The sequence below is a fragment of the Pteronotus mesoamericanus genome, unplaced genomic scaffold (genome assembly GCF_021234165.1).
Source record: "Pteronotus mesoamericanus isolate MK-2021 breed Mesoamerican mustached bat unplaced genomic scaffold, CSHL_Meso_final scaffold_705, whole genome shotgun sequence".
Lineage (NCBI taxonomy): Eukaryota > Metazoa > Chordata > Mammalia > Chiroptera > Mormoopidae > Pteronotus > Pteronotus mesoamericanus.
This window is the reverse complement of record NW_026555326.1, coordinates 7,164,571-7,182,272: the sequence shown is the minus strand read 5'-3', so window position 1 is coordinate 7,182,272 and position 17,702 is coordinate 7,164,571. Positions and strand designations below refer to the sequence as shown.

Here is a 17,702-nt window from a genome sequence, read left to right as displayed (position 1 = left end):
TCAGCTGCACCAGCTCTGAGCAGATGCCTGTGTGCTCTGAGTCGATGATGGGGTGACTTTCAGAGAGTAATAGCTGACTTTTCCTCTGCTCCTTGAAAAGATGATCCATTGCCCTCCATACCCTTCTAACTCCCATCACAGAGCATGGTATTCAGAAGCCCAGTCTGTTTCCCTCCCCCTGCCTTTGTTGCTCAGTCTTGCCACATCACCTCTTGAGTTGTTTGAAGTGCCAGTCCCTCTGAGGACTCCCAGTCCTGGGCATGGCAGAAGTCACTGTGCCTTCACCTCCAATACCAAGATGGTTCTGAGCTCCTGGTGACAATGGCAGCTAGGCTCACAGTCCTGAATTTAGTCCTGCTCTTCCCTTCCCCACCCTTCTATCTGTATCAACATTATTCTATTTGCTTTCCTGTGCTCTTCTTTTTAAAAATATTTTTATGGTGGTCAATGGCATTAATTACATTCACATTATTGTGCTACCATCACTACTGTCCATTTACAAAATTTTTTCATCATCCCAAATAGAAACTCTGTACCCATTAAACAACAGCCCCACCCAAACCCTTTTCCCCTCAGTCCTTGACAACCTCTACTCTATTTCCTGTCCTTACAAATGTGTGCCTAGAGTAGGCACTTCATGTAAGTAGAATGATGCAGTATTGATCTTTTTGTTTCTGACTTCTTTTATTTAGTATAACTTCTTTTATTTAGTATTTTCTTTTTAAATTACATTTTTTCTTTTTTAATTTTTATTGAATTTATTGGGATGACATTGGTTAATAATAATTGCATAATGTTTTCAAGTTTCACCTGTGTTGTAGCATGTGCCAGAATTTCATTCCTTTTTCATTGTGTATTATTTCATTGTGTGGGTATGCCAATTTTGTTTATCGATTCATCTGTTGATGGATGCTCTCTTTTCTTCAATGAAACTTTGGACTATCAAAATTTGCAGTGATATGGAAAGAACAGCCTACTTTTTTTAAAAAAAAAAGTATTTTATTTATTTTTAAAGAGAGGGGAAGGAAGGGAGAAAGAGGGAGAGAAACATCTATGTGAGAGAGAAACATTGATCAGTTGCCTCTTGCATGTCCCCCACTGGGGATCTAGCCCACAGCCGCCGAGGCATGTGCCCTTTTGGTTTTCGCGATAACACCCAACCAACTGAGCCGCACTGGTCAGAGCCAAATCACTCTTTCCTTGAAGAAGGAAATGGGAGAGTCATCTTTCCAGTGGTGGGGACTTGCTCCCATTGTGTGGTTTACAAAATCTGCTCTGAGGCCTCTTCTGGGATGTCACCATTCATTCCAAAGGTCTGTCTTTCAGCAGGTGATACCACCTGGACCCGGAAGTGCTAGTTGGAGAGGAGAAAAGGGGTTGTCTGGGGCTCCAATCTTGCCTTTGCCTGCCCTCCTGAGGGCAGAGCCTATTATTGATTGCCAGAGTTGCTAGAGCAGCTTTTGTTTTACTTTTTTATAGTTCTGAGTTTTTGTTTTGTTTTGTTTTGTTTTGAATATTTCTCCTCCTTGTCAACTCTGTCATTTTTGGTTTGCTTGGCTTCAATACCATTCAGTATTTCTGCATCTACTCCACTGTAATCATAGGGCTTCCTATTTCAGGCGTGTCCTGTATTCTGTATTTAGATTCTGTGTCTGGGGGTTCCCAGAGAGGAAGGGCCCCCTTCCTTCCTTTCTCTGAATCGTCCTACATTCTTTTTTGTTCTCCCTTCTCTGTTTCTTTTACACCCCTCAATGCCAGAAATTGCATAGCCTCTATCTTGGCCACAATCTGTACCCTCAAGGTGTCCAGCACCTAAGAGGATGACACACACCACATTACTCACACCCTAAGAGTGTGTCACAGTTCCCTCTGGGAGGAAGTAGGAAAACCCGTGTCAGTAGTCTGAGCTCATCAGGACAGGAATCCTTCAGCTCCAAAGTCCTGGGTTGGGCCTAAAATTCTCTAACTGTTTTATGCAGGCGGCTCTCTTGCTCTCTTATTCCTGTTTATCTTCACATTTTTTGTAGCACCTTGGAGCATGTAGTATATCTTAGCTTTTTTTAGGCTCTTCCTGCACTTGCAGGGCCTTAACTAGTCATGTCATCTTAAAACCATGTGTTATAAAATCTGCAGAAGGCATATCATCAGTTCTGTCTGTCATAAAAACTGTCCCAAAGATAATCCATCAGAGTGCTTTGAAACTGTGACACATGCCCAGACGTGAGTTCTTACTGCAACTTTCCTTTTTTTATTTTTTTAATTGTATTTATTTATTTATTTAGAGAGAGAGGAAGGTAGGGAGAAAGAGTAGTAGAGAGAGAGAGAAACATCAATCAGTTGTGTCTCTCACATGACCCAACTGGGGACAAGGCCCGCAGCCCAGGCATGTGCGCGACAGGGAATCAAACCAGCAAAATTTTGCTTTGCAGCACAATACTCAACCAACTGAGCCACGCAGGCCAACACCACAGCCTTCTTTGACTCTTACGAACTTTTCTGCCTTTCTTTCTTAACTCCACTTAAGAGGGGGAACTTCAAGAAGACAGTTCCCCAAATAAAGATGCAAAAGGTGGAGATGCTGGAGAAGTCCCGTGAATGGTAGTATGAACGTCTACCTGGTACGCACAGCCCAGGGTGCAGACCCAGCCTGGGAAGTGTAGGAACAAGGGGGCCAGAGGCACTGGGAGCCCTGACAAGGGACAGCCTCCCTTTGCTTCCATTGTTCAATCGCTTTCTAATGCAGCTAATCTTCATCTAAGGGTTCTGGGCCTTTGTACCCAAAAGAAGTAGTAATCATTTCAGCTTTGGTGTGAGGTAGGATACTCTTCTTATTTCCTTTTCAGATAAGGAAATTGAGGCCCAGGGAGAATGGATTTGAGGGAGGTGGTGTGCTGAAGGGAAGGCAAGTCTAGTGTTATTGTGAAAAGCTGTGATAGGAGAGCCTGTAGGCTGTGAGGCATAACAGCTTGGCCAACACTGGGCAGTCTGGCCCCGAGACAGAGCTGCAGGGGGCCAGGGCCCATAAGTCTGGCTGCTCTGGCATCTTCAGCCTTTCTGGTGCATCTCCTAGTCAAACTGGATTCACTTTTGGTTTTCTTCTTAGATATTTCTTGTGGTCTGTGACCCAAGGCAATGTGCCACATTGACAGTTAATTGCAGCTGCTAGCCCATACAGCAACTTGTAAAGATGATAGAAAGATACCCCCTTCAGATGAATACAGTCTAACAGTTCATGGCCTATCCAGCAACACTTAAGGTGCTTCATCTCCCAACAACCTCCTTACCTAGTGCCTATGTTCAGGACACACTCTGCACATGTGTTTATAGCGGCTCGGGGAAGCCCTAAGAAATCTCGTCTTGACTCAGGGTAAGGGCCTGAGCACGTTCGGGGGAGGCCCAGACTGTGAGTGAGCTCTCCCGCTGCAGCTTGACGGCTGCAACTGGCCCTGGCAGTGTCGTGTCAGGTGCACACAGGTGATCTTGTTCTCCATTTGATACCCAGTACAGATTATTTTGCATCACCTGATCTGCCTATATTCTGCTTTCCAACCTATATTTTACTATTTTTTGTCCCAGTGCCCAGCTCCGTGTTTGACTCATAGATGCTTCCCTGAAAAATATAATATAGTGTAAAATTTTATTAGACTTTCCCCGAAGTTCCCTGCATGACTGTGATTCTGGGACACTATGAGATGTTTGATGCAGTTGGTAGGAAAAGTGGGGTATCTAATCCTTGAAAAAGCTAGGGACTTACTAGCTAGTGCAGTTACTATTGATAAACTGGTGATTAGGTCTGGCCTGCCTCCTAGCTGTGGTTGTTTGACCCCTGGTCCCATCTGCTTTGAGAAGACAGCAGGGCATACATGGTACTTACCCTACAATAGTGCCACAGTTGCTGCTTCTCGGAGCCAAGCCGGCACCTGCCCTAGAGAGGTGGAGGAGGAAGAGGCATTGTACAATGCAGAAAGCTGCCCGGGAGAGTGAAAGGGAACTCCTTGGTCAGGTAGCCCTGTTCAGCTGCCAGCTCCTGCTGGGAGAACATGGTAGCATTTTGGTGCTTGACACTGTTCTGCTCCTCTGGTTCCTTTAGAACTGGAATTGAAGACTTCTGACCAGTATGATATGCTGATACTAGTGTAGGGGGTGGACACTGGGGTGGGCCTCAGTTCTGGAGAACAGCAGCTCTACGCATCACTTCTAGGGATAGTTATCTTAGCTGTTTTCTTGCAGGCCAAACTCAGGGCCTTTGGGGGACCTTGCCTTTCTCAAAGCAGCTCATTAAGCCTCTGGTTTTTCTGCCTCCTACATTAGGTTGGTTGAGCATCTGGTATGGGGAGGTGCTCATTCCTATTTACTTCTTAGGCTTATCTCACCCCCTGGAAGTGCCTTTTCATTCTATAAATGGGACCTTCCACCCTGGCCTCTTCAGGAAGAATGGGAACTGCCAGAACTATCCATTTTCTTTCCTCTGTAACTTTCTGTGACCTTCTCATTTTACCATATTCCCATCCTGTCTTGGCTCTTGAAACTATTCCCATAGGAAGAAAAAGGCAGTTTGCCCTCCCACCCCTCTTTAGGGCCAATTCTCTGTTTGTTGTCTTGGAAACCATAGCAACATGGCCTAAGAGACCACTTCTACCATCTTGGAAATTAATGTTCCAAAGCCTTGTACTCCCAGCTGCAAGCTCTCTAGAACTTTTTTCCAAAGAGGGACAGGAGCCTCTAATTTTTCAGAACTGCTATAAGGAGAATGTTTTAAACCAACCAACCCCTAGATAATCCTTTTACAAGTGGGTTAGGAATGGGAGTGATGTTCTCTGTAGGATCTGAAGTGTGACTAAAGGAACATTAGCTGCAAGTCTGGAAGAGTATTCTGGAATGTGGTCTACACTTACTTGCGTGTGTGTGTATGTGCGCACACGCACGCACACTCTTTTCTTCTTTCTCCTTCTCACATTCAATTACTCAGAAGACTGGTGTTGGAGGTGGTTATCTTTCAGCCTGCACCAACGTTTTTCTGCTTTTTCTTCCTCTTGACATGTTTGTTCTTCTTGCTTGGGTGCTACCTTTTAAAGCTCCAAGTTGGGAATCCAGGCAGCTGAGATGATTAACTGCAGGAATCCAGTAGAAAAATTCCACAGCCTTAGACGGCAAAGTTTCCGTAGCCTCACTGCTGTGGGACTTCCCCCATGAAGGAATCCTCTTCCTTGAGCTGGCTGTTGGAGGAGGGAGAGGGGAGAGCAGTCTGGTGTGTCCTTGGCTTCTCTTTGGATCTGACTGCTTGCAGATGGGAGAGTTCAGTGATTGAAACCCTGAAGGGAGGGCACTGACCCCATCCCCCCCACTCTGAAAAATGCGTGTTCTCTGGGCCATGGAGCTCTTACGAATTTGCATCGGTTGGCCAGGGTGTGTGAGACTAGAGAAGCTGGGAAAAAGAGTACTCCTGCAAACTTTTGTGTATAGAAGCAAATGTGAGACAAATAGTGTGAGATGCCTGCTAAGGTCTAGCTCTGCTGAGTTAGGGTGCCTTTTGCTACTCCTCTTCCTCTGGTCCCTTTGAATCCTTGGATTTTTGCATAGCTTTGGGAAGAACTGAAAGAAGGCAGCCATGTAGCCAGGGAGTTGGAGATAGCTTCCTTATGCCTTCGCCCTACCCAAGCTTTACAGGCTCAGAGTAGAATTGAGCTGTGACAGTGGAACCATCTTGCAGCTTGTAGTTAGGAAGGGCCAGCTTATGGTGCTCAATTCCTGAATTTTCAATTTCTGAGGGAGAATTTAAAGGACCCAGAGTCAGACTGTAGTCCTAGGTGCTTTTTATATTTATCTAATCTCCCAGCCCCTTCTGATCCATCAGGCCACTTCCCTATTTATGATGGGTTGGAAACTTCGCTGTGCTTACTAAATTCTGACTTTAGTTTTTAATTCATAGGAACATTTTCATGTCCTTTCTCTTCCTCCATTTCTGTTAGGGCTCCTCATTTCTGAGTCCATTACCAATTTGCCTCCGCTTCAAGCATAGTTAGATGCTTCTTATTTGACGTAGCCAGGCAAGCTTCCAGGTAGATTTGGGAGAATGCAGATTGGCTCATAGAGTTTATCTTATGTGCCTTTGGCCCATCATCCACGACCCCAGTGACATAGTCTGGCCCTGTGTTGGTGCTAGCCTTGCCATGGCAGCCCCACAAGTGTCTGACTTGCTTCTCAGCATATCTATATTCCTTCCACTCTCTGAACCAGTGTGGACTAGACAGGGCTGACTGGTTTCAGAAATTACCCAGGTAAGGAGAACGGAAGTCCATCCAAGTAGACTGTCCCTGGAGATGTGAAAAAGAGAGAATAAGAGAAACTTGGAGATTGGGGGGCCAGGGGGCAGGGGAGAGAAAAGAAGGAGGGAGGAAGACAGGGAGAAATAGCAAAAGGGATATACATAGATCCGAAAAACAAAATGAGAAGTTTGGGAATGAGGTATATAGAGAAAAATGAGGAGGTGGAAAGAGTTTGGTACTAGATATTTTCCCCATGATTTCTGGCAGCTCAGTGCTTCAGAAATAATCTAGAAAACATCCTTTTTTGCCACTTCCTACAGAACTCCCCACCACCACCGTCACCATAGTTCTCCTCCCCGTCTTTCCTCAGAGGCTCTGCAGTGGTGTTTAAAATGCTGTATGTGGGAGTTTAGAATCAAATGGGTGTTGAGAGAACTTAAAATCTTTCTGCTTCCTTTCGCCTCTCATAGAGAGTGGACAGTTTGCACAATGATAGTTGGTCTCTTCTCTACATCAGAAAAGCACTGCACTATGTCCTGTAGGACAAGGGAGATATGCCGTCAGTCCGTTCAGTCTACCAACTCCAGGGCCCCAAGAGGGAGAAGGTGGAGAGGGGGCAAGTGCTGAAAGAGTGTTTCTGGGGACTTAGAGATAACTGATTGTCTCTGGAGATGGGCAGGAAAAGATGGCTTATTCATTTAACTCCACATGTTAAGTCAGGCACTGGGGAGAGATTGGGATAGAGGGGTGATACAACCTTTCTGTTCACTTAGAACGCACAGTACCTTCCACTTTCTCTTCCCTGAGACTTCCATCAACAATGGCCAACTGAGGCTGAGTCACCTTTTGTCTCTTTCAACAATGGGCCCTGTGTCCGTCACCATAGATCCTGAACCCTTTAGTGAATAGATATTCTTTCTAGCCCATGATTTTTGGAAGCTTACTCTACCTTGGTGTCTCTGAGGCATGTTTTTGTCTTTTTATGTATTCCCAAGCAATGGCCACTCAGCTTGAGATAATACCCTAAGACTCAGAACCAGAAACATTGGTGTCTAGGGCACTAGCTCCTCTGTGGTGCCTCTCTGTCAGCCTAATTCCGGCTGTTCAGGATGGTGTCCATACTGAACACTTTCCTCACCTCCTCCTTTCTCCTTTCCTACCCTACAGGAACAGTGGCATGCTGATGACAGTTGATTTGGCAGGCTTAGAAACCATGCCTGCTTTGCTCTTTTGACCTCCAGGTGCTGCCAAGACTGATTTCTGTCCCAAGTTCTGATTTTCCCAGCAAGACTTTGTCAGCTAAGCCGGGCTGTCAGTTAGGACTTTGACTGCTCCTGGGGCAGCAGACAGTGCTTTCCTGATGGAATCAGCAGCAGCCTCCTCCTGCCCCTGCCCTCTCTGCTCCACGTGGGGTTTGTTCTCATCGATACCCTTTCTAAGCCATGGCGGACGGTTGTAATCTCAGATGGAAGGAATTGGAACAACCTGTGGGATTTGCTCTTCCTAACACTGCTCTAACTTCACTTTTATCTGATTAATGTGCGCTTCAACAGTTGGGCAGTGTGTGGAGTTCTCCTCCTAAGGGCATACCAATCCAAAGGAGCTGGAATGAAGTGGAGAAAGAGGGATGATAAAAGCCTGGGTCATCTTTTGTATTCCAACAGACTGTTTCTGGAAGGTGATTCTTTTCTTTCTCTTACTTAGATGTCATTTAGTGAGTGACAGCCTATAGCATATTTATCAGACAGTGTACACTTTCAGCTTAGTTGCGAGTGTGACTCCAATGGCGATTTCTGATCACTCTCTACCTCTTCTGCCAGAAACCATTCCCAGGTGCCTGGTGCCCTGGAGACATAAGGCCGCAGGAGGAATCACCACACTTTCGATCATACTTCGGAATCTGAATCTTGAATGCTGCTGACTCCTTGGGGCTGGCTAAAACCTTGTTGTGCAGAACCCGAGCTCACTAAGGAGTGACAGCAGGAGGAAAGTTCTCTGTACAAGTGGAGGAAGAACATGTGTCCCAGCAGAGGCAACTCTGGAGGTCATTCCCTTCAGACCTCCAACAAGGAGTAGCCAGGCTCCACGGTGGGTGGCGCTGAACGCATGGGACTGGGAGACTCTGCTTTGAGGCTCTCTTCTCTGGTGGAATCCTCAGTATCTTCATCCTGGCAACATTGGCACAGTGGGGGAGGATGGAGAGGAGGAGGGGTGTGGAGATTCTGCTGGCTGGAGCCTGGCTTTGACAGGAAGAAGACCAGGTGGTTTGGTCTTCTGTCGGTAATGTAGTGATGCAGAGGTAGTGTGACAATACCCTGAGTTTTGGCCTTTCTCGTCGAGGAGCTGAGACAGGTGCGTATGGACCAGAAGCTCTACCTTCCCTTCTTTAAGGTTCCCTTCACCCTCTTAGCGGTGCTCCTCATTTCAGGCGTCTTGCTGGCTCAAGTCCTGAGCTGTATTTTCTGGTTCTATTCTTTTTGTTCCTGAGAAAGTTGTGGTGGCTCTTTTTTATTTTTATTTTTTAAGCTGTTTTAAGGGGCTGGGAAAGGAAAACTTTAAAATAATAAAAAACAGACCACTCTGCCATTACAGGCACATAAATAGCTGCACCGTGGCCAGGCTGCACACTCACTTTGCCATAGCAACCTACACCGAGTGTTTACAGCAGCCTGTCACCGACTGCAAAACAGCAGCTGCTGCTGCCCGCCAGCTGCGCCCTTGCACTGCCTTGTGCCCCCTCAGAGCCCCTTCCTGACAGAGGTGTTGCAGGGGGTCATGGGCCAGCCCTTCTGGAGGGCTTTAGGGGTGGCAGAGAAAGGCAGCCTGGGTCTTGATGTGCCACGGGGCAGTAATACTTGGAAAGCCTGGAGTGAGTGAGTGGTGGGTGTCTTTTGTTCTCTTATTTTCCCCTCTGGCTCTCATCTCCTACAGATAGGGAAACCAGAGTGCAGCAGGTGCTTAGCGCCACCTGAGCCAGGAAGGGGTCTGGGTGTTTCTCGACCCTGACGAGGGAGCTCACTTTAACTTTTTGAATAAATCTTGGCTTCTGCTACAGCCTGTCCAGGGAACACTGTTTTCTCACAGGAGAGGGGCTTTACTTGGGAAGGTCAGGGGTCTCTCTGGGAAAGAGAACTGCCCTGAGATGAAGGGAAGCAGAGCATCCTGGAAGGGTCAGAGAAGGGAGAAGGGAAAGTGGGAGGAGATACATGACAAGACCCTTCTGTGCCTCCCCTGTCAGCCTAGATCTGGGGCAACATTTGGACTGGACCCCCGCCCCCCGTTCAAGGCCTTAATGTGAGTTAGCCTTACATTGTTGGAAGTTGTCATGACATTATTTGCAGAGATGCTCCATAACTTCTGCAGCGTTAGAAAGTGTAGTCCTTAGACCAGCAGTGTCAGCATCCCCTTGCTAGGGAACATGTTATAAATGCATATTGCCAGGCCCCGCCCCAGAACTCCGAACACAGAAACCCTGGGAGCTGGCACAGCAGGAGGTTTTAACCAGCCCTCCTGGGGTCGGGGTGCTCACTCAGGTTTGAAAACCACTGCTCTGAAGCACAATACAAGTGCAAGGCAGTGTGATCAGTGTGCTTTTTCAAGCCCCAGGCTGACTTGGGGCTCCAGTCTGTGTAATGAGTGAGCCAGGAAGAGCGGAACTGGGGCAGTGAGGTGAGCGGTTACTAGGGAGTGCTCCCAGCTCTCTTTCCTGATAAACACCCTCTTCTCAGTATGGAGTTCTTGCCCATTTGCCTGGAACTTCCTGAAAACAGTTGGGCTGAGAAAAGACTGGAATAGGCAAAGCCTGGGGTTCTCTGTACTCTGTACAAGTGAACCGTCATGGAGAAGAGGAAGGTGACAAAGTGCTGGCCAGGCATGATGTGCAGTGTGTGGTACTCTGACTAGTGTCTGGGCCACACAGGAATGTTATTTTGCTTCCTCACTTGCTGGGCCCCTGGAGAAAGAGCACCTGCCCACAGCAGTCCCTTTTGGTGCATACGATGTGGCCTCCTCAGTCTGAGGCCAGGCAGCTTTCTCCTCACCCCTGAGAGCTTCAGCAGAACCTAAGCCCTGGGAGCAGCAAGATCCTGACCCAGTAGCCAAGGGAGACTGACCTTCCTCTCCTTCTTCATGAGCATGGCATGATTCTGCTGAAACTTGTTTCTAAAAATAACACAGGATCCAATCCAGCTGCTAAAAAGCCCTTTGTTCCCGTGGAACCAAAATGTGGGAAAACCACAGCAGCCCCAAGAAAGGCAATCTGTGTTGCCCAAGAGAGCGCACACACTAGATATTTGAATGTTGCTGCCCGAGGCCTGTCTTCTGTCTGCTAGCATAGTAGCTTCCTGTCCCAGGTCCAAGGAGCTGCACCTTACTTAGTGTGAAAGGCAGATACTTTGCTAACTCATATCCTGAGCATTTCCCACAACCAGAGGGGAGAGGTCAAGAGAGGCTGCCAGCGCTGCTTTCGCTGAATAACAGACCTTCAAGATGGCACCGTCACTCCCACCTGAAATTAGCTCTGTCCTCCTTAACTGAAGAAAATGGTCGGTATTTCTGTTTCATCCTCTACAGTTTTTTTGTTTTTTTTTTTTTTTTGAACTCTAGCTTGCTGTGAACACCCCCACACCCCTGAGTCACAGGAGGCCATAGAGGTGACCTGGGGCTAGTATGACTCAGATTAGTATTTGGAAGAGGGTACATTCTCCATGGCTCCAGGGCTGAGGGACTGCCCTTTTTCATCTTGATATATTGATGCTATTTTGGGGATGGAGGCAGGAGGGGGAGGGCCGGAGGCATTGCCCTCTCAGGCACATTCCTCATTTGGTTTCCTGACCCATGCCATGAAGCTACTTGTCTTCATCTTGATCAATGGGCCAGAGGATCAGGAATGGACTGGCAACCCTGGGTCAATTCTTGGTATCACTCTTTTGAGAATGTTAATGCTGTCTGTGGACCTTACCTTCTCCCTGCCCCCTGAAGCCTTCTGGCCAAAATGAGTAAGTTTTGTCATCATTGTCATAACATACCTTAGACAGTAGAACCTTTCCAGGTCTGGAAGGTTCCAGCATCGTGGTATGTTTTATTTTTTTGCACTTCAGGTGCAGAGTACTGAGTTGATAAATAATGGACTCATGACCCCTTGTTATTGGTTCATGCAAGTCTTTTCCTATGCTCAGTGTTTCCCCATATCCCATGGCTGTTCCCTTCCTTGCTTGTGAGCAGCATTCTAAAGTATCTTTTTGTTTAAATATGTCCCTTAAAATGTGTAGAATTGCTTTAGATGCGTGCATTTTTAATTCATGTAAAAGCTGCTACAGCACCTTTCCCCTACCCCCCACTAAGGGCTGTTTTTAAGATCACCAATATTGTCTTGCATATCTCTAATCTGTGTTTCTAACTGTTACATAATATCCCCTGTTATCTAGCTTGTTCATCACTGGGAGAGGGGATCTGAGGTTGCCTTCAGTTCCCTGTCATCACAAACGATGTTCCACTGAACATCCTTTGCACACATCCCCTCCTGGGCCTGTGTGAGAATTTCTTTGGGAGATGCACCCAGGAGTAGATGACTAGGTCCCGGGTATGCATAGGCTTAGCTTGCCTAAGAAGTACCACGTGGCTCTGGGGAGAAGGGATGAATTCTGGGTCCCTGAGACCTAGAGGTTGAAAGTGACACATTTTTTCCAGACAATTGCTTCAATTTTAGCACATTTCTGACGCTGAATTGAAAACACTGTCAAGGTAGCAGACTTAGGGAGGGGCAGAGTAAGCGAGGGAGCCTTGTGTGTACGTGCCACCTCCTGACCAGGAAGTGGTGTTCTCTCTTTAAGAAGGGCTGAGAGTTAGCGTAAGGTTCCAGGCCCCCAGGCCACAGTGTGATGTCCTCTGGCGAGTACGGAAGCCTTGTTTTGGTGCCCCAGCCCTCACTGGGCTTCCTGGCATAGGGCTGGTGGCTGCTGAGGCTAACAGGCAGTGCTGCCCGCCCCCTGAACTTGAGCCAATGTGCTCTGCCTCTGGCCCTCTTCCCACATGCCTCCATGGAGCCGCAGTAGATTGAAGCGGAGGGTATGTGCTCAGGTCTGCTTCTGCAAGCCAGCAGGCAATAGAGGAGCAACGAGGGCAGGCGGTATGGGGAAGGAAGGGAGACCTGGGGCCGCGGTGAGGATGGCTACCAGTCCGGAGGGGTGGGAATAGGTGAGGGTGGGCTAGAATCTGGGTCATGGAAGTAAGGAGCCGGTAATGTAGAGGGAGCAGAGCAGCCTCTGTGTGGAGTTTAGACCTTCTGAGAGAAGAGCCAGTTAGGGTGGGGCAGGGGCAGGGTTGTTTCAGGCTCAGCTGCCTGCACGTTGAGAAACTTGAAGTCTTGTCAGGGTGTGGCCCTGAGAAGCACAGGAGTGCCTGCGAGAAGAAGTAAAGCTTAATGCCCTGTAGGTGCTGGCAGAGTAAATGCCCCTACTGGAGAAAGGAGAGAGAATCTAGAGCTGGATTCCTCTGAGCTTCTCCCAAGTCACTACGGGTTGCAAGGCCCAGGGTGTGAGATAATAGAGTGGAGGAAGCCTTCCGCCCCACTCCCAGGATCTCCAAGTGGGAATTGGATATGCTTGGAATCATGCCAGTCCAGAGCCAACTGTATTTTGGCCAAGGGGCAGGGTGGGGGGGCGGTTAATATATGTATTGGGTTGGGGATAGGCTGGGATGTCTGCCCCTGCTAAGCTCTGGATCTATCCCTTCACCTGTCCAGAAAGTTCAAAGAGGTTAAGGAAGTGCTTCCCTGACCTGTTTCATGGGCAAGGGGCAGATAGGTTTATGTGGATCTTCTCATCCAAGCTCTAGGAAGTAAATCCATAGTTTTGTTCACATTTTCTTAGTGTCCTTGTATTTGAGGCAGGGAGGCTTTGCGTCCAGACAAGGGCATGCGTCCCGGCTCCCTGAATCTGTATTCCCCTGTTTCCCTGCCATGAAACTGGGTGCCCTCCTTAAAGGGTTGTTGGTGAGGATCCAGTGAAACAATGGATATCATAATGATAACAGCTACTGTGTATGGACCAACCACTACATAACCACATGCTAAGCACTATGTAATAATTTGTGTGTGTATTTGTGTGTGCATACATGTGTGCATATATACATACATATGATTTTTCTCTAATTTTCACATAAAATGCCTAGCATGGTACCTTGCTCATTGCAGGTGCTCAACAGAGATTTCCTTTCCTCCCCAGCCCCACCCGGGATGAAGAAGGGAGTACCTGGATCAGAGAAAAGAGAACAGGTTTTATTTTGGAGGGTTGGGGTGTGGCCCTGAAGCAGGTTTCATATTTCAGCCTGGTGCATTCTAACAGAGGACCAGCCTGCCTTCCTCCGCTCCCCACCGCACCCCAGGTCTTCCGGTCTTCACTCCCAGGGCCTGCATGGCAATGATGCTGGCACTCCAAGCGTCTCGAGGGCCACCACTGCCTCGCTCCTGAGCGGAGGCTCTCAGCCCAGTGAGAAGGGCAGGGGAGGGCAGGGAGCAAGAGTCTACTCTATTGAGCAGCCCTGCCTGCAGCCCAGAGGCCAGAGTTGAATTGTAGGTGCTTATTATTATTCCAGACTGGTCTGGCTGCAGTGCTGCCTTAGCCAGGAGCCCTAGCCCCCAGACCCTCCTGTTTCCTTTCTCCTACCTCGATTCATACAGCATTTCCCATGCACAGGCACCAGATTTAATAGGCACCTTTGGCAGGGGAGATTCAGGGAGGTGGGTTCCTTTCAGAACCTTGTAATACCCTTTTCTGTGCCCTACAGGGGATTTACCCTTTTTTCCTCATAGCCTGGAGATCTATCTCTTCTTTAGCACCCTTGGAAAGTTTCCAAGAGTAAGGGAGGACAAAAATTGGAGGAAACAGTGCTTGACTATTGCTTATGGTTTGGGGGCTAGGCCATGGCGTTCTTGTCCCAAGAAGGTCCTCTTTTCTGGAACTTGCTAATGAGCCTTATCAGGAAGTGCGGGGTGGTTTGCTTTTCAGGAATATACCGGAACAGAAGGTAGGTTCTGTTTCACCCTCACTGCCTGGGATGTGATGGAGGTGAATCTGAAAGAGAAAGAGCAAGGCTAAGAGTGAGCATTACCTTTAGATGGAAATGGGTATTTTCTGTACCCAAGAAGTTTCTACGTATATTCTTCCTGCTGATATGTTCCCTGCACCCTTTTTGCGAACCAACTAACTGTCTGTAAAGCAATTTTTCCATAAAAGGTAAAATAATGAAAAATAAAAGAGGGACATTAAAAGGAACATAATGAAACATGAAAAATTAAGAACAAAATTTAAAAGACTTTATTAAGAAAAATGAAAACACATGTCTTCTGTCATAGTATTACCCTTTTTTGTTGTTGATTCATCTCCTTTTTAGGCATGATACTTTTTCTGCTAAAATTTCTTCTTCCTTTATTAAGAGAGGTATCCATTTGCACAGCCTAGTAAACTTTTGGTTTTGATGAGTGGGAGGGCTGTCTGCGCTCACCGAAGGATTTGCAAACTGAACTGTGATCATTTTCTAGTAGAGTATGCAATCTGGTGTTACGCGGAGCTTCATAATCTGCTTTATATGTAGTCGTTATCCTCCACTGTTTTAAGATCACCACATCTACCCGTCACTGTATATTATGAGGGCTAAGGTTTATATTATGTAAAATTGGCATAACTACAAGAACTTCATCCATGGAGAAATGAAACCAAACTTACAGCTAACTTAAATACATGAAGTCCACCAAATGTAAACCAAACTGTCTACCAGTTATTTTATCTTTTACGGCAAAATTGCCTTATGGCCAATTAGTCATGTGGCAAAAATTCTTGTGCCAAAGGTGTTTACAGGGAAACTAGCAGCACAGCCCCAGGGATGCCTGCATTTTAAAGGACGTTTTAGGTGTTTGTCAGAAAATGAAGAGGTTCAGACTCAGGGAATGAGTAAGTGTAACAGAAAGAACATCAGGCATTCAAGGTCACTGACTCGCCAAAGACCAAATCATTTTTTATCTCCTTGGATTTCAGTGTCTTCATCTGTAAGGTGAGGGGGCATTCACAGCTGTCCTACCTTGAATTGATAGGACGATGCTTTCATGTGTCATTACAAATTATAGAATATGTTACAGGACTTTAGGAGGAAAAAATTAAAATGATTTTACAATTATGTATGATTTCTTGGCCCTGCAGGAAGGGATGAGAGACTTTGCTCTTCCATCCTATCATCCCTTAAGTTGGCAAAGTGCTAGAAACAGGGAATGAGAACATACCTTACCCAGAATGCTTGGAGCCAAATGATTAATTCTGACCCGACAAGAGGTGTTACCTCCCAGGCGTCTGAGCGTTGTGTCTGAAGCTGAGGCAGTGTGAGCCCTTACAGATTATTCTTTGCCAGTTGCCTAATAAGGTTAGGGGCTAGACAGCAGTTGCAGTGAGCTCATATTCTAAGAGCTCAGAAAGAAATATGGACACCTGCTACACCTCTGAGTCCTGGAAGAACTTTTGTGGAGAAATAAACTGGGCCTCCATTTAGGCACTGCTCCTTGGCCTTTGCACCAGCAACTTAGTGTTTGACCTCTTGAGTATGTGTCTCTAGAACAACTTGAAGCAGACAGCAAACCTCATTTTTCCCCATAAGCCCCATGTGTTCTAATCTTGAGTGACTTTTTCTCATTGGTTGCCTGTGTGAGTGGAAGAAGCTCTTCTCTTTGATACCTTGAAGAGAGGTTCAAAGTAAGGAATTCTAACTTATACTGTTCTTCTCTAGACATCCAAGGCTATATATCCTAGTGGTTATAGCTAGCTAATGGTTATTGCTAGCGAAGCAGCCTCAGGATTTTCCATTCTCCCTCTGGTAAGGGAAGATGGAGAGACATACGGAATTTACTGCCCTTCTGCTTAAATGCCTACAAAACAAAGGTCATTACGATCAAATTAAGCTTTCTTCTGTCACTTGAGTATCCTCTACTGGATACTGGACATCTTTCATTTAAGATTTACAAGCACAGTTTCTATCCATAATCCCATTCCTTTATCATTTTTTTAGAATGGTGTGAAAACGTAGGGCTGATTCTTCCCCCAGATTAAGGCTGGAGGAACTGAGCCCTAAGAAGGCTAAGTGAGTTCCCCAAAGGGTGCCTGGGAAGATGGTAAATCTGGTTCTGAATCTGCTATTGATTATTCAATAAAAAAATTTAGCTGAATGCCCACCACATGCAAGCTGTCCTCTAGGCACTGGGGAGAAAGCAGTGAACGAGATGAGTAAAATCTTTGCCTTCATGAAACAAGCATTGTAGTGGGTGGAGACAAAGGAAATAAAATGTCATTTTCAGGTTAGCACTCTGTCAGTGCTGTTCTCAACATTGTCCTGAAAGCTTGAGTTCTACGTAATGATCAAGACGGGCCTCTTGCTACTATAGCCTTTCCCACTGCTTCTGAACAGGTTTGGAGAAGAAGCTGAACTGGAGAGGAAATTCTGTGGTACTGTTATCACTATACCAGTCTGAATGACGAGAGCTGGACACACTGCCTTAGGTCCTTTCCAGACCTCCTTGTTCCCCAGGATTCTCTGATGACATTTATAAAGAAAGAGGGTGTGATATTTTAAAAATAATAACAAAACAAAACCTTGCTTGCTTAACCCTTTGTAAGTCAGAGTAGCTCTGAATATCTGATGGGGGAGCAGCAAAAGGCCCATTGGGGTGGTCTCTTATCTATCCCAAGGGATCCTGCTGAGAACAGGATTGATTAGAATCAGCTGGAACTTTGGCCATCTGGGATTTTTGGAAAAGTAATCGATGAAAGAGTCAAGTTCCTACCTGACAGTTCTTGTGCTTCTTTCTTCACCTGCTAGACGTGAGGATGTCCTCAATTTATTAGAGAGAGGCAGAGCAGAGCTCCTTCTTGCTACCCCTTGGTAACTGAACCCAAATCAACAGAGACTGTTTAACCAGTGGTGGGCCTCTGAGGTTCTGGTGTTGCATTCAGGAAGAGCTCGTTCACATTTCAGCAGGTCCTGCATGACACACAGAAGCCACTCTCTGAAGCTGAAGCTGAGAGCAGGGATCAGGATAAGCCCTCTTTCCACCTTCAGCCCTCCATGTCCTCACCTTTACATAGCTCTGCTCCTCCATCCAGTCAGCATGTGTGAGAGGTAACACATGCCGTGCTTGGGGGGTGGGGGGAGTGTTGATTGGAGACCCTCTGGGGCTCACTCATGCAGAGGCAACTTTGCTTTCCTGCTAACCAGCTGTGTTCCCCTGCTGACCCTGTGAACCTAGGTTATATCTGAAACAAAAGCTGCCTTATCCCTGCCACCCCAGAGAAACTTTAACTCTCATAGGCTTCAAACTCACTATCTTTTCTCCTCAGGGGCCCTTCTGACTCCCTATGTAAAAAGGTTCCACCCTGTTTTACCAACTGCCATAGCATT

The 17,702-nt window shown here is 46.8% G+C and overlaps 1 protein-coding gene across 2 annotated transcripts in view; it reads left to right on the top strand.

The window, feature by feature from the left end:
• The window catches only part of ATP2B4 (ATPase plasma membrane Ca2+ transporting 4), a 97,002-nt gene that overhangs the window by 24,343 nt on the left and 54,957 nt on the right, over positions 1–17,702 (top strand). The window lies entirely within an intron of this gene.